At 45.7% G+C, this 15,909-nt stretch overlaps 1 protein-coding gene and 1 long non-coding RNA gene across 2 annotated transcripts in view; one reads left to right on the top strand and one right to left on the bottom strand.

The window, feature by feature from the left end:
- Window positions 1-15,909, bottom strand: part of TBCE (tubulin folding cofactor E) — a 622,247-nt gene that overhangs the window by 587,886 nt on the left and 18,452 nt on the right. The gene's annotated exons all lie outside the window — the stretch shown is intronic.
- On the top strand, window positions 11,390-13,924 carry LOC132685483 (uncharacterized). The gene is made up of 3 exons (XR_009613127.3): window positions 11,390-11,583; window positions 12,041-12,188; window positions 13,736-13,924. It is a non-coding gene; the product is annotated as an uncharacterized LOC132685483 (long non-coding RNA).

Here is a 15,909-nt window from a genome sequence, read left to right as displayed (position 1 = left end):
TTTCATAGAAATTTTATAACAATCTTGTCTATATCTAAAAAACATGTTGCTGAGATTTTGATAGGAACTGTGTTAACCTATATACCAGTTTGGGGAGAATTGGTAGTTTTACTATGCAGAATCTTCCAGTCCATGAATATGGTATGTCCCTTCATTTATGCAGATTTTCTTAGGTTTCTTTCATCACATTTTAAGCATATAAGTACTGTACACATTTTGTTAGATTTACACCTGCGTATTTAATTTTTTTCAAGTGATTTTTTAAAGTGTAAATAGTATGGCACTTAAAATGTTGTGTCTCCATGTTCATTTCTGGCACATTAAATACAATTTAGTTTGTGTATCTATCTTTTTTCTTGCAACCTCACTGGGTTCAGTTATTAATTCTAGGTGATTTTTTTTTTTTTAATTCTTTGGGATTGACTGTCATCGTGTCATCTGCAAATACGGGAAGTTTTATTTCTTTCTTTCCAAATTGTGTGCTTTTATTTTTTTGCTGGCTGGAACTTCCAGTATAAAGTTGAATTGGAGTGGTGAGAATGGACATTCTTTCCTTTTGTTGTACTTAGGGGGAAAGTAGTCTTTTACTGTTAAAGTAATGTTAGCTGTAGGGTTTTATGGATACTTTTTAGCAAGCTGAAGTTCTCCCTCTATTTCTATTTTTCTGAGAGTTTTTCCAATGAATGGGAAAATTTGGGAGAGGGCAGTAATTCTTTCATTATTAAAAATTCCTTAGTGAAATCAGTCCGTCAATGGGCATGTTATTGATTGAGCACCTACTGTATGTTATGCTAGGCCCTGTGAGACAATGTAGGAGCTTGAAATTTGACACTTGCCCTCAAGCATTAAGGAAACATGATTTCCATTTTATTATTGAGCAGATACTGTAAGTCTGCAGAAGACCCAAGATAGAAAATGCTAGTAATGGCCTGGCCAGAGGTGGTACTTAGACTGACCTCTGGGAATGAGCAGATCCTGAGAGAGAAAGTAAAACAGAGAATTAAGGAAATCTCAATGACCCGAAATTCTGTTTTCCAACAAGGATGATGGTAAGTCAATAATTTGCAGGCTACAGCTAGCTTTTGATTTATGGAGATGGATTATCTCTGTTTTGTGGATTATCCTTGACACATGCTTAATCCTGGACTTCCTCCCTTTCTTCATACAGTTGAGCCTTTGGGCTGTCTTTTCTGCCATCAGTCCGCATGCTCAGGGAATGCAAACTAATATTACTATTAGCTAAAGAAAAACATAATTAAGAAGGGCAATGTGTTGTCCCTAAGTTATATCATTTATTCCAAACTAAATGGGAGTGATATTTATATTTTGTTTGTAGATATCCACACCACTTCTCTCCCTTCTCTCCCTCTTAAGGATAAACAAAAATCGGCTGTGTGACTGTGTACACATCATATTTATTAAGTTGGCTTGGGAGCCAAGAGTAATACTGGAGAGATCATGGACCACACGACATCTGATTCATCGGACCCATCCATATTTTTATGTGTTTACTCTAACATAAAGTAATAATGAATAGTGCTCTCATCTGCAAAATTAAAAATCCTGGCACATTACCCACAGGTCATGCTTTGCGTTGTCTTTCTACAGCATTGATGGATTTGCATGGATATGGCCCTCTATCTCACGTTGTCCTGCTGGTGACCAGTGGCTCATCTTTGAGGCAGATGGCCAGGGTTAAGGGTAGAAGCTGAGGCCATGAGGCAGGGTGAAATTAACTGCTCCCTTCACATGGGGATTGAACCCCTGACCTTCACCTCATTAGCACAGCACTCCAACACAGCAGTTCCCAGCCTCAATTTTATATCACCCCAGGGTGTTTCCATTTATCTCAAGAGGGAGCTGTGGAATTCCCCAAACAAAATTAATTTTAACTCACTTTAATTTAAACATTAAATATGGGCTATGCAGGCAGTGCTTTTCGGGAGCGGAGGAGAGTGGCTGATGTTAAAAGATGCAGCCACCATGATGCACGCACTGTTCCCCAAGCACCCTGAAACAGCCTCTCTAACCCACTGGTTAGCCAGTCTGGTGAGGAAGGAGTCTGCATGTAAGTAGCAGGCATGGAAGACTTTTCGTTCTGGGGGAAAACAAGCTCAGTCCTACCAAACATCTGCATTTCACAGGACCGTTTCATGCAGTCTGCTGGGCGCACGCTTAATGTGTCTGGGCCTGATGGGCACAGTTCCACTTTGGTCCAGCTAGGCCCTCCCTTCTTCGTTCTAGGGACGGTGATGCTTTGCACGGTCTTAGGAGTTTGCTGCAGGAACCACTTGTGATTTATTAAGATAATAAATTGGGCTCCGTTGTCCGGCTTTGTCCTGGGTCAATACACAAGATTTATCACTACCATGCTGGCCCGGGAAGTGTGTGGCTCAAAGGTTTCCAGGGCATTCTGGCCCCTGGGTTACTCTGGAGACACGTAGGGTCTCAGCAGGCCTTTGGCAGGGCAGGCCAGCGGTTTAAGTGCGATGTAGTAGAGGGAGCAGGGAAGCAGCTAACGGACATCTTCAAAACTCTTCATTGTAGTTTACAAATAATAGCCATACGCACTTATTAAGGGATAATACGTATACTTCCTTATACTGGCATCACACTTTATAATTTGTATAGGACTTTCACGTACATTATCTCACTGGTTCTTCACACACCTGTCAAGAATTACTATCTTCATTTTATTGATGAGCAAACAGACTCAGGAAAATTAAGTGACTTGCCCAAGGTTGCACAGCCAGTAAATCACGGATGCAATACCAGCTCCAAAGTCTTTTCATATCCTGTGCCCTTTTCATTATACTTCTCTTATCTCAGTTTATCATCCTCATCCATTTGCTTTTGGCAGGGAAGGGTCTAGTATCTCCATTTTACAGAAGAACAAATTGACACAAAGATGTAATTAAACTTTTTGACTCCTGCCTTTTGGAAACGCTCCTCTTTTTGATGGTATTACGTCCATTCCTTGCTGAAGGGCAAGGCATTCTTTTGCAGGATAATTTCTGCTCTCCGAGTCCAGAATCGCCACTGTCATCGTCACTGCCATGATGGTGGTTTGGCTCCAACATGCCCTCTGCCTCTGATGGGGGTTCACATCAGCTACTTCTGGGTGGGGAGGGCTTTGCACATAAATGGTTTCTTCACATCTACTGAAAACTGCTCTGTGAACTCCACGACCTCAAGCGGCTGTTGTCGAAACACTCTCCTTCTCAGTCCTTCAGGGATAGGCACTTTGTTCTAGATCTTTTTTGCAGTGACGTTCTGTGAAATTCTCCCAATACGGGGAGGTTGGAGTACACTTTCCCATTTGGGCCCTTCGACCCACTCCCTCCCCCCCAAAATGACTAAGTCTCCCAAGGCCCATTCTAGATGCATGGCCACAGTGTGCCATCCCGCTTGGAGGAGAGCTCGACCTCTTCTGAATGCCTCTGTTATTCATTATCGAGATGATTCATGTCTAGACTTGGATTGGAGTTTATGGTATAGTAGAAAACGGTTGTTTTTAGCTGCCCAGTATCTACGCCCTCTTCCTAGGTTGAAGGGATTCACTGTGGAGCATAGAGCAGCTGGGGCAACAGTGTACGACAGACCTTGGCCAAAACCGAGTAAGAGATGATTCTACCAGGATGCAAGCTCTATGTGGGCAAAGTTTTGTCACTTTTGGTTCACGCTTGAATCCCCAGGTCTAGAACACTGCCAGCCTGCTACTAAATTATTTACTCAGTGAATGCACGCATGATGCAGAGACGACGAGACTAAAATGGATAGTGGCCAGTCGTGGGCACGCAACCCAGCCGTCGACGCTGTGTCCATCGGTGGCCTAAGGTTGCTCCTACCTCCTGGCTCCCTTTGCTTACGCTCCGTTTACTAAGCCCGGTGCGGTAGCCTTCCCCAATGATTCCGTCTCTTGTTCAAATTATCAGTTGGTTTCTAAGGCATGCAACTGAGAGACCTGACTGATGTAAATGGAATAGGGTTGATTAACCAAGTATGTATGTTTTACCTACCTCACTTAGATGGTAAACTTCTGAAGGCCACGGAAGGTCCCATATCTTGTTGCATCCCTCATAACACCTGGAATGGTGCTTTGCAAATAATCCGTGCTCAAGGCGTGTTCGCGGATGGTGATGAGGATGATTGGCTTTAAAGGCCAGGCATCTAAGAGGTTGGGTGTTCTGGGGACCATCTTTCCTACGTGTGCCTAGAGGCACACACATTTTCTCATTTGCGAGGCATCACTTGCAAGAGGCCTTTTGGGTAATGCAGTGGGCCCATGGAAACCGGAAGAAATTCAAGGCCATGGGCCAGCTACACCACGGGAGCCCCACACCCAGCCAAACGTTCTCATTGGCAAATCAAACCCGAAAGCTGTCACAAATTCTGCTCCCTGACAGTCCCAATTCAACAATGTGATGAGAGACAAAAGGAGAAACCCAAGTGAAGATCGCCAACGTGTCTTTTTGGGCAACCAGCAGATTGCGCAGAGGGTCAGCACAGACACAGGCAGAGAACATTCTCCTGGCAGGACTCCATCTCTAAATCAGGCACCACTTCAGAGGATCTCAGCCTCATACCTTATGGAACTTGTGTTTTTTTGTTTTTTTTTTTAAATCCAACATTTGTTCTTATTGTTCTTTTATTATTCCTAATAAAACTTTCTTAAAGTAGCACCATTCATTCACTCATTCATTCACACACTCATTTATTCAATGAAATCTTTGTTGTCTATGGGCTGAGACCTTTGGCCCCATTTGATGATAAAAAAACTCTTGGGGCGCCTGGGTGGCGCAGTCGGTTAAGCGTCCGACTTCAGCCAGGTCACGATCTCACGGTCCGTGAGTTCGAGCCCCGCGTCAGGCTCTGGGCTGATGGCTCGGAGCCTGGAGCCTGTTTCCGATTCTGTGTCTCCCTCTCTCTCTGCCCCTCCCCCGTTCATGCTCTGTCTCTCTCTGTCCCAAAAATAAATTAAAAAAAAAAAAAAAAAAGTTGAAAAAAAAAAACCTCTTGAAACAGGTAACCCATTCCCACTTGCGTATGTTCAAGATGAAGAAACCCAGTGAGGTAAAGCCATCTCCCACAGCTCACTGATATCCAGACTTAGATTAAGAGTCCGATATTTTAACTCTTAAATCTGAGCAGTCACCCCTGGACTGATACTTACTGAGAAATATCGACTAGGAAAAGTGCCCTTACCTGGTATATCGTGATGTGTTAGGGCGAGATTAGTAGCAGTCTTTGTAACTCCCAAAATACCGTTTCGGGAGTTTATGATGACGGCAGGGTGGCTTTGAGTTACCTCACGGTTTTGCCAATCATCCTAAAACCCTCAACAGAAATCAACTGTAGTTTGGGTTACAATATGTCATTTAGCCGGATTTCCCCGTGGTAGGAGTGTGGGACTGAGGTGGAGGGCAATATCTCAGCATCATGGGAAGGCAAGTGGGGGCCACAGTTCCGACTTTTGAGGCTCTGGGCCTACAAGGAAGGGAAGAGCTATGTAACTCGGTGGACAGAGCTTGGAAGTACCATTAGAAGAGGTTATTCTGTACAGAAAGAGAGACTTGGTTTAAAGAAGAAGAAGAAGAAGAAGAAGAAGAAGAAGAAGAAGAAGAAGAAAGAAGAAGGAGGAGGAGGAGGAGGAGGAGGAAGGGATCCCAAATGAGAGGAGTTGCCCGAGAAAGTTCCTGGCAACTTAAAGGAAACACCAGTTCCTTCTGGAGGGTGATTCTCCTAATTTGAATTATTATCAGAATCACCTGGAGTTCTTTATAAAACTCTATCTTCCTAGGCACCCCCTTCTTAGAGAATCTATTAGGCGGGTCTGGGTTGAGGCCCAGGAATCTGTATTTACATTGGCCTCCCCCCACCCCCCACCCCCGCCCCTGCCCCACCCTACGCTGGTTTTTACAATGAGGAAAGATTATATCAGGAAAAGTGGGCAAGTTCTGGGTTTGAGGATGTTGCCTTTCAGAGTGAAGAAATAGCTTGACAAGCCACGTTCAAGAGAGGGGCTGTGGGTCAAAAAGGCAGGAAGAAAAACAACACGAACTTCAAAAAAAAAAAAAAAAAAAGTGAGCTGGCAGAAAAGCAGCTGTAGCCCGCATTGAATGATTTCCCACGGCTTCCAGAAAACAGCTGAGTCTGCAGACCCCTGTTCACATGCAGGATGAATGGAGTCTGTGTGTTCTTCGAAATGTCATCACGACGCGCACATTATGACCGCGGGGCTCCCGTGAGCCATTCCTTCTGAACTCCCCTGTCACCCAAAGTCCCAGGTGGGTTTTCCTTGGATCATCTCCCTTCTCCCTTCTCGGAGGCTGTTCCTCTGGATCAAATGACCACGTTTCCCTGTCCTGGGGCCTCCTGAAGTCCTGGCACTGTGACTCCCGTGGGAGGGCCAGAGGCCTGCCGTCGCCTGGCCTGCCAGAAGCTTAATTTCCTCTGCCATCCCCATCACACCTCCAAGCAGCTGATCCCACGGTGGGTGTGAGGACCTGAGGTCTGCGAATACTTCGGGGCTGATAGCCTAAGAGGCCTCGAAAATCCTGGGTTTGCTGCTGACTGGCGTGCCCGTGAAGGGAGCTGGCTGGTGTTCCAGGAAACCCAGGCCGGAGAACCCCAGAAGCAGACAGTGAAATGGCTGAAATCCTTGAGAGCGATAACAGAGCGGCTACCGTTTATTCAGTCGTGCCCGTGCCGTCCATTTCACACACTGTGTCTTAGAGCAGCCTCTTGGGGGTAGTTACTATTACGCTGATTCTACAGATGAGGACGAAACCTCAGTGTAGTTAAGTGAGTCGCCACTGGCACAGTTAGCTAGTAAATAAACCTTTTAACCTTGAAACATAACATGCATAAAGAAACGCGTAGTGTGCTGCTTTGTGGGTGAACACGAGTGTGAACGCATCGGCCAAATCAAGAGCTAGACTATTACCAGCATGAGAGAAATCTCCCCACGTCCTCTCCAATAATCACCTCTTCCCCGCAGGAAGCGTTTTTGTCACCAAAGAGTAGATCGATGGCGAAGTTTATAGAAATGGAATCGTATACTGTGCATTCTTTGTATCTGGCTTTTTCTCCACTCGGTATTATGTCTGTAAAGTGGATCTAATAGTGTTACGCGTACAGATAGTTTTCTCATTTTTAATGCTGTGAAAATGTCCATAGTTTGAATTTACCACAATTTATTTATGTATTCAAGGACTGCTGGTCATTTGGGTAGCTTTTCATTTGAGCCTCTTGCAAATAATGCTGCTTGGAACATTCTCGTAAATGTCTTGTGATGTATACGCTTCTGTGGGTTATATACTGAGGAAGAAAACTGCTGGATCATAGGGGCGTGCGTACTTTGGTGTTAGTAGATACCGTTACGTGGTTTTGCAAAGTGGCTGCACCAGTTCGTACTCCTAACAAATAGTTACAAGGGTCTGGGTAATCCATATCCTCATCAGCACTTGGTATTGTTGGGCTCTTTTAATTTTTATCACGCTGGTGAATGTATCTTAGTTTGCATTTCCCCGATGACTAATGAAATTGAACACTTTTTCAAATGTTATTGGTCATTTGGGTATGTATTGGCCTGTTTCAGGTTTTTGCCCATTTTTCACTTGGGTTGTCTGTTTTTCTTGGTGACATATAGGAGTTCTTAACATTTTCTGGGTATGAATCCTTTGTCATTTACATGGATCACAAATATCTTCTTCTCTGTGGCTTTCCCTTCTCACTCTTAATGATTTCTTTTGATGGAAAAAAGATTCAAATTTTAATGTAGTCCAACTTATCAATGTTTTCTTTTGGGATTCTGCTTTTTCTTCCTGTTATATGTAATTGACTCTTGTGCACTGACATTTTTTATCCGACGAACTTGTCTGATTCACTTCTTAATTCTGATAGTTTTCTGTAAAATATTTTGTACTTTCTATATACTCAATTATGCTTTCATTCCAATTCTTAACATTTTATTTCTTTTTTTAACTTTATTGCAAAGTCTAGGACCTTAAGTATAATGATAAACAGAAGTAGAGACAGGGAGCATCTTTCGTTCTCAATATTGGGTGGAAAGTATCACTATTTGAACATTAAGTATGATATTTACTGGAGGTATTTTTATAGATATTCCCTCATGTTAAAGTATTTCCCATCTAGTCCTAGTTTCCTAAAAGAGTTCTTTTTATTATCACTCGGGGGTTAGTTTTATGAAATTATTTTTCTGAATCCCTTGAGTTGATCAATTATTTTCATCTTTATTCTGCTACTATGGTAAATTACACTGACTGATTTTGGAACATTGAGTCTTCAAACAAGACCCATTTTGTTTGTTGGATCCAGTATGATAATGTTTGGTTCAGAATTGGACCTCCATGTTTAGGAGAAAGAAATAGCCTATAATTTTCTCTCCCAGTCAGGTTTCGATAATGAGGTAATACAGCTCTCAAAACTGAGTTGACAGGTCACTTATGTTCTATTCTTTGAAATAGTTTGTGTATGATTAATTATATCTCATCCTTAAGTATTTGGAAGAATTTACTGATGAAGCCATCTGGTTCTGGAGTTTTCCTTGTGGAGAGATCTCTCATTATGGATTTAATTTATTTAATAGATAAAAGACCATAAATTGGCTCAGAACAGCCTCTTATCTTATTTAATGGCTATAGGCTATATTGATAAGTCTTTTCTTTTTCTTCCTGATATCAATTATTTGTGCCTCACCCTTTTTAAAAGAAATCAGTCTTGTCAGGAGCTTCTCAATTTTATCAGTCTTTTTGAAGAGATAGTTTTTGGCTTTGTTGGTTTTCTTTGTTGTATTATTATTTCCCCCCTTCCTTAATTCCTGCTGTTTATTATTTCCTTCCTTGTAGCATCTCAAAGTTTAATTTGCAATTCTTTTACTAAAATCTTAAGATGGAAACTCGGTGCATTGTTTCTTGATCCTTTCTTCTTTACTAATGATGGATTTAAGGCTATAAATTTCTCTTAGGCATGCTTTGGCTGTATCCCATATGTTTTGATATGTTTCAGTTTTATTATCTTTCATTAAAATATTTTCTAATTTCCATTGTGATTTCTACATTGACTCATGCGTTGTTTAAGAATGTACTGCTTCATTTGACATCACATTAATCCGGTCAAGCCCTGAGCTCTTTAAAAGTGATTCAGGATTTCTGCAGCCAGCTCTCTTTCTGGATCACCCCTTCCGGGGGAGTCTCACCTGAAGGCCTGAGGTGTCTAACCTGGCCCTTCCTCCTGAGTTCCCTTTTTGTCATCCAGCCCCATAAGACTCCTGGAAGCTCAAAAGGAATGTTAAGTCATCCTGCTGCTCGGCTCCCAGCTTAACCTTCCTCGTAATTCTTGATCTAGTCCTTCGGATTAAGCATGGCCATTTATAGAGCCTCAGTTTTAAAATGGGCAAAACACAAATTTTCTCATTAATTTCTTAGTAAAATTAATCTTCTTGGGGTCCCTTTTTGATAGTTCTTCACAGGGCCTCTGGGATCCCTGCTGCCTCTTTTCCAAGTTCATCCTTTCCAGGTCTGAAACCAAAAGCAAAGTGTAGGGGATACAGAAGCCGAAGCCAATTGTCCTATAATTCTTTATCTCCCCCGGTAGACGCGGCTGGCACTTGAAGGGAACCCTCTGCAGGGGTTTACAAGGAGCAGTTCCTAAGGCTCTCCCACAGGGGCTTCCTTGCTGTCAGTGTGAATGCCCTGACTGGTCATATCACCCTTTTCCCTTTGGCTGCCGGGAAGCCCAGAGTATGGAGCTAAATTTACAGGTCACCTCTAGCGACGAGGTCCACGTATAGAGACTGGATGTGACTTTTCCTCCCTGGCTAGACTTCTTCTGCTTATTTCTCTTTTCCTTAGCTCAGAATTTTTGTTAATTTCATATATTTTACCGAGTTATATATTTTACCATGAAAGTCTCTGTGACCTTCCCTGAAGCTGGAGTTACTTCAATTTTGTCAATCTGTTGTAGCCACTTGGAGTTTATTTATGTAAAAATTTTCAACTCTGGAGACATTTGAAAGACAGCAGAAAGGGTCCCGGAGAAACAAGGATTCTGAGGAGTACTGTAATTTCTAGAATTTATTGTGAAATTAGATTTTTATGACTCTTTGCCATACATATTCTCTTGCTTAAGATTATTCATCATTCTATATTGCTTTACATGAAAAACACATTTCAAAATCAAAATTACTAAGCCGTGTTCTCCGATTAACCAGGAGCAAGGGTAGGTAGACAAATCTGGCCACGCTGGCCACTGAGCATGAAAATATGAAGACCAATTTTACAAAGTCATGGACACAGGAAAGAAATTAATTATCAAAATCAGAAACTATAGTATCAGTCATTATTGCCATACACTAATATATAAGTATCAGTATTTCTCCAAAACATACACTAATGTAAGTAAAATGTAATTAATGTCATTAAAAAGTTCAAATCTATCATATATGTTATAGTACTGTACTATTTATTGTATTTTTTTTGTTTGACATGCAAAACCATGTACAAAAGGGTTAGAAAAAGAAAAAAATTCACTATCTGCTTTTCTTTTTGACCCATTATTAATATTGCTGCATTTATCATTATTGCTAAAAATAATGTCCTACATGGGGGCGCCTGGATGGCTCAGTCGGTTGAGCGTCAACTTCGGCTCAGGTCATGATCTCGCGGTCTGTGAGTTCGAGCCCCGCGTCGGGCTCTGTGCTGACAGCTTGGAGCCTGGAGCCTGCTTCGGATTTTGGGTCTCCCTCTCTCTCTCTGCCCCTCCCCTGTTCGCACTCTGTCTCTGTCTCTCTGTCTCTCTCTCTCAAAAATAAGCAAAAAAATTTTTAAAAAAATAACGCCCTACGGAAGCAGGGGTAATAAGTCTCCTCCCTGGAGGTCACTCCACGAGGCAGGCTATGGGCACCTGCCAGGTGCTGGAGAAATCTCTGCTAACCCAGACTTCCGGCCGCCTTGATGTTCTCTCCCTGCGTCTTGATGTCCCTCCCATCCTGCATTCCGCTTCCTCAAGGATAAAGGTGTTCTTTGCACACCTTTCCTCAGGCCAAGGCTTTTCAGTTTCCTCTGCACTGGCCTTTGTTACCAAGTCCGGTCTCCTCCCTGGAGAGCAGCTTCCTGTTTGTGCTCTTCCTGCCAAGGAGCTCCATCAGTCAGCTGCCTGGGCCCCCTTCCTGGCCCAGCCCCTTCTTACTGTGTGGTCTTAAAGCAGGTCACTTCACCTCTCCCTATCTTTCTCTGTAAAACCCAGATAATACTACTTCCAGAATAAAGAAAGGGTTTTCTTTAAGCCCTTTGAGCTTCAGATGGAGGCACCACAGCCCTGCCCGGGGCCGCGCCGGCCACCGTGTGATTAGGTAATGTGAGACGCGGCTCATTATGCTTTGTCTGCAATGAATGCGGCCCGGCCACAAAGCGCTGGAACTTTCGGTTACATTGAAACCCCCGCGGTAAGCGGGGATTGCCTTACACTCCAATAAAGCACACCAGAAAAGAGCAGTCATTTTGACTAACCCAGTCCTCAATGAACACTCGCATTTGATTTCTTCTGCTGAGTAGAAGACGGGTAAGTAAGACACGACCTATTTACAGGTGGAGGGACCTGTATCCCCAGACCAGCATCCCCAGAAGCTTCCTCTGCAAGACACAGAAGACTCCCGGGCAGTCGGCCTTGCTGGGCAGGGCGGGAGCTATTGCCTGTGCAGAGATGAGGAGAAGTCAATGGCTGCCATACATTGACCTCCTACTACGTGCCAAGAATTATGCTAGGTATGTTTTTCCATCCCAAACCCTCAAGATAACTGTATTAAACCCTAGCTACGTTCTGAGAACAAAAGGAAACAAAAACACCCGCTAATCTTTATACATTTTTCACCGTAATGAAAGCCTATCCATTTGGGCCCCGTAGATCTGAGCCCAGAATTTTGGCCGGAGGCCTCCTCCCTGATCCTCAGGCTTTAAGACCACACAGCATGGGTCAGCAAACCACAAAGGGAAGGCTTACTTTTCTCACCCTGACCCAGACCTCTGAAGCCTTCCTGATGACGCCTTGGGCAGGGCTCACTCAGCTTGACAAACTTTTACCCAGAACCCTCTGATCCCATTTTGATGAATGAAGTCAAAACCCCAGTGGGTTCACTCATCTGGCTGCTATAGCACAGCCAGTCAAAGGTAGGTCTTGGCTGCGTTTTCCTGCGAGCTGCTTAGGAACTGGGGGTGTGCTGGGGAGGGGCCAGAAGGGACTCTGGAATCAGGGAAGATACGGGCACGTATCCTTCTGGCTGGGGCTTCTCCGATTAGGCCAAGGATCAGGTGCATGGAAAGAACAGGCTGGGGATGAGATGGGTGAAGAATTTCCCTTGGTGAGAGAAGAGGGAGGGGTCCACAGGACTGGAGGCTTGGATCAGATCCTCCAGTGATGCCTAGAGGCTGGGGCTTCTGGAGGTCCCAGGTAAGGAGACAGCTCTGCTCCCTGGGGAGGAGTCTATTATGTCAATTGCTGGGAAACATGGTTAGTTGAACTGACTCTCTATTGCCCTGGCATGTGGGGGGAGGGGGGGGAGATGGGGTCCTGTTGTTAGGGAAACCATGGAGAGGAAGGAAACAAAACGCTTTGGATGGGTGCTGCACTCCCCTGGGTCCGCCTGCTGGGTGCTGATTGGACAGCCCGCCCAGAAGAGGTTTCATGTTATGCAGGCAACTGTTGTTGCCCAGAGAGCCCAGGGCTGCCTCGCTCCCTCGGGAGCTGATGTTTCGGGAACCGTGGAAGCAGCTGGTTTATGGAAGCGTCAAACAACGTGAGCTGCGGAATCTGCCAAATCCCAAACAGCTCTTGCCAAGCACCCTTTCTTCTAGATTTCGAACTCATCTGTGTTTCAAAAGCAATTTTGTTTAAATGGCTTATCCCCCCTACTCCCAATCTGTGGGAAGCTGCCACGCGCAGGCAGGAAAGGGACTCTCCAGGATCCATTCGCGACGGCTGCCGTGAGCCAGAACCCGGGGCTGAGGCCGCACAGGAGTCAAGGGCCCGCATTCCTAGGAGGGGGTGGGGGGGGGGGGGCGCCTGCAAGGGAACACAGAGGGCAGGTGTGTGGCTCCTCAGTCCCCTGGCTTAGGTCTCCAGGCAGATAATTTTGCAACTTTCAATTCCTAACCCAGCCAGCATTGTTTGTACTCGGGACAAGTCATTCGAGCGTGGGGACTAGGAACACGTCATGTATTATCTTCACTTCTCTAAGAAAGGTGTGGGGCTTCCCTTGAATGAATGAATGAATGGGCTTATGGTGTCGGCCATTGGCAAATTTTGTAGCTCCCTGCCCACCCACCCAAGGACTTCTCCAAGGAGCATCTGGAGGCTCCTTACAGGGAACCTGGTCCTGAGGACACGCGTATCATGTAGCCCTCCATCACGCCATCTTGTCCAGACCCTAGGGGTTCTGGGAGAGAGGGGGAAGAGCAACAACGCCTCCAGACATTGGGCAAACCGCTGGCCTAATTCATTCACTATGGCGACTTTTTCATCCGTAGGCCCGGCACTGCTTGTGTAGTTGGGTCTGTGAAGGTTCCCTTTCAAGTAGGACAGCTGCTTGGCGTTCTGGGCTCACCATGTGGAGGGCAGATGAGACATCCTCTCGGAACACACTTGTTGGTGGGCAGCAAAGTCGAAAGGCAAACCCCCACGAAACCTTGCTAACTTCTTTTTCTTTTTGACTTTCCAGATCTCAGTACCCATCTGGATACTTCATTAGGGTCCTAAGACATCTGGGGACCAGCGATGGAAGAAACGTGCTTGTGTCGGGTGCCTATCGTACGCCCGCACTGTGCTGAGCCCTTTCCAATATGGTATCTCGGATGGTCCCCCACCAAAAAAAAAAAAAGAAAAGAAAAGAAAAAAAGAGAAAAGAAAACCTGCCAGAGTGGAATTATCATTTCCATTTTATAAGTGAGGAAACAGGCTCAGAGAGGCTGAGTGACCTACCCAAGGTCACACAGGTGGGAAATAGCAGTTCCTGAATCTGAACCAAGATGATGACATTGTCAAGGGGCAGTTTGGGAGGTTTTCATTGCGGCCCCATCTCCGGCAGCAACGTCCTTCCCCATGACATCCCCCTCCCCCAAATAAATACACAGTCTGAGTAAGAAGAATATGCAGGGGACACGATGACACTTTAGGGGTTCCCCTGCCTCCTCCCTTTCACAGAGATGGCCCTCTGCACAGACACCCTGGAGTCCCCACTGAATCAAGATCCGTCTGACTCTGAAGGACAGGTCCTCCCAATAAAACCGGACGTCAGTTCTCTTCGATTCCTACCAAGAAGACCTTTGCTTTCTTAAAACCTTTACGTAGAAGAGCCAGTCAGTCAGTGTAGGATTCCCCTAACGGAGACCCGAACCACAGATTCCAGAATTTCACCAGCCTACCCAAGGTCGCCAGCCCAGGAAATGCCCCACACTTCTCAGGGAACAGTGATGCATCGCATCCTGGCGGGGAGCATGGGCGTGAAGAAGCACAGAATTAGTGATGTAGATTAGAGTTTCAATTTATGTTGAAGCATCTGCTGGCCAAGGTCCAGTTCATTTTGGGTTCCAGCTAAATTTATTCGGCCTCAGGCGCCTGGGTGGCTCAGTCGGTTGAGCATCTGACTTCAGCTCTGGTCGTGATCTCCACAGTCCGTGGGTTCCAACCCCGCATCGGGCTCCGTGCTGACAGCTCGGAGCCTGGAGCCTGCTTCGGATTCTGTGTCTCCCTCTCTCTCTGCCCCTCCTGTGCTCATGCTCTGTCTCTCTCTCTCAAAAATAAATAAACATTAAAAAAAAATTAAAAAAAAATCTGTTTGGTCTCTAGATATAGAGACCAGGGGTGTTTAATGTGGCCGTCCTGACACGGCTCTTCCCTCCGTGCCACGCAGCCTCCACCCTGGAAGTGTGTTTAATGTGGCCGTCCTGACACGGCTCTTCCCTCCGTGCCACGCAGCCTCCACCCTGGAAGTGTGTCAGGGACCCAGGGTCAAGGTCAGCCATGGCCTTGTATTTCAGACAGGAATTAGTTTTCAGATTATATGTTCACAAGTGAAGGGCTTGTCACGGGCTGGCTGGAGAATGCAAAAACAAGCCAAGATCCTGGGAATTCAGAAACATGAATAAGCGTGAGTACCTTTGACCTGCTCCCTGCTTCCTCGGGAGGCCTATGCCTGATGCTGTTACTATTTTATGCTCCTAGATCTCCATACAGTCGCGAAGCACTTTTACAGACAGGACTTAGTTTTGACCCGCAAGCACTACTGTGCCCATTTTAAAGATGAGACATTGGAGACACCAGGAGGTGAACGGCTTTGCCCAAGGTCACGGGGTCAGTAAGTCCAGGAGAGGAGAGGCTCACATCCGCTGATTTCATGCCCGCCCGGCACTCTGTGCATCAGATCTGGAGTGTTCTCCCTAAAAGGGCAAAGGGCCAACGCGACCTTTGAGGAGCCTGGTTAGTTGGCCTTGGCCTAAGACCTGGTGCTTCAGAGTTGAGTTTGATGCTCTTTTGCATCCGCGTGGCCCTCCTAGGCAGGCACTGCATCTACGTCAAGGTGGGGGCACAACCTCTAGAGAAGAGGTGGCTTCTAGTGAGCCGCAGGCCAGGTCACCTGAAGGGGCTCTGTTGGCCTCCCCCCGATGGGAGCTGACCGAGGTGGGGAAGGGGGAGACGGCGCCTGGGGTAAGCGACGGTCTCCATCAGCTTCTGAACGACCAGTGCGCTCCGTCCCTCCTCCCCGTGGCAGCCTGAGAAGGTGACGGTCTCTGAGGTGGTGTTTGGGTGACAGGGGGCTGCCCGGGTCTGATTGTTTTCTGCTGAGGCCATCTTGGGACTACCGCCGTGGGCTACCTGGAGCGCCATCCGAGGAAC

Source organism: Panthera onca, chromosome D2 (assembly GCF_046562875.1).
Source record: "Panthera onca isolate mPanOnc1 chromosome D2, mPanOnc1 haplotype 2, whole genome shotgun sequence".
Classification (NCBI taxonomy): domain Eukaryota; kingdom Metazoa; phylum Chordata; class Mammalia; order Carnivora; family Felidae; genus Panthera; species Panthera onca.
Note: the sequence above shows the minus strand (reverse complement) of the source record. Positions and strands in the feature narration are given on the sequence as shown.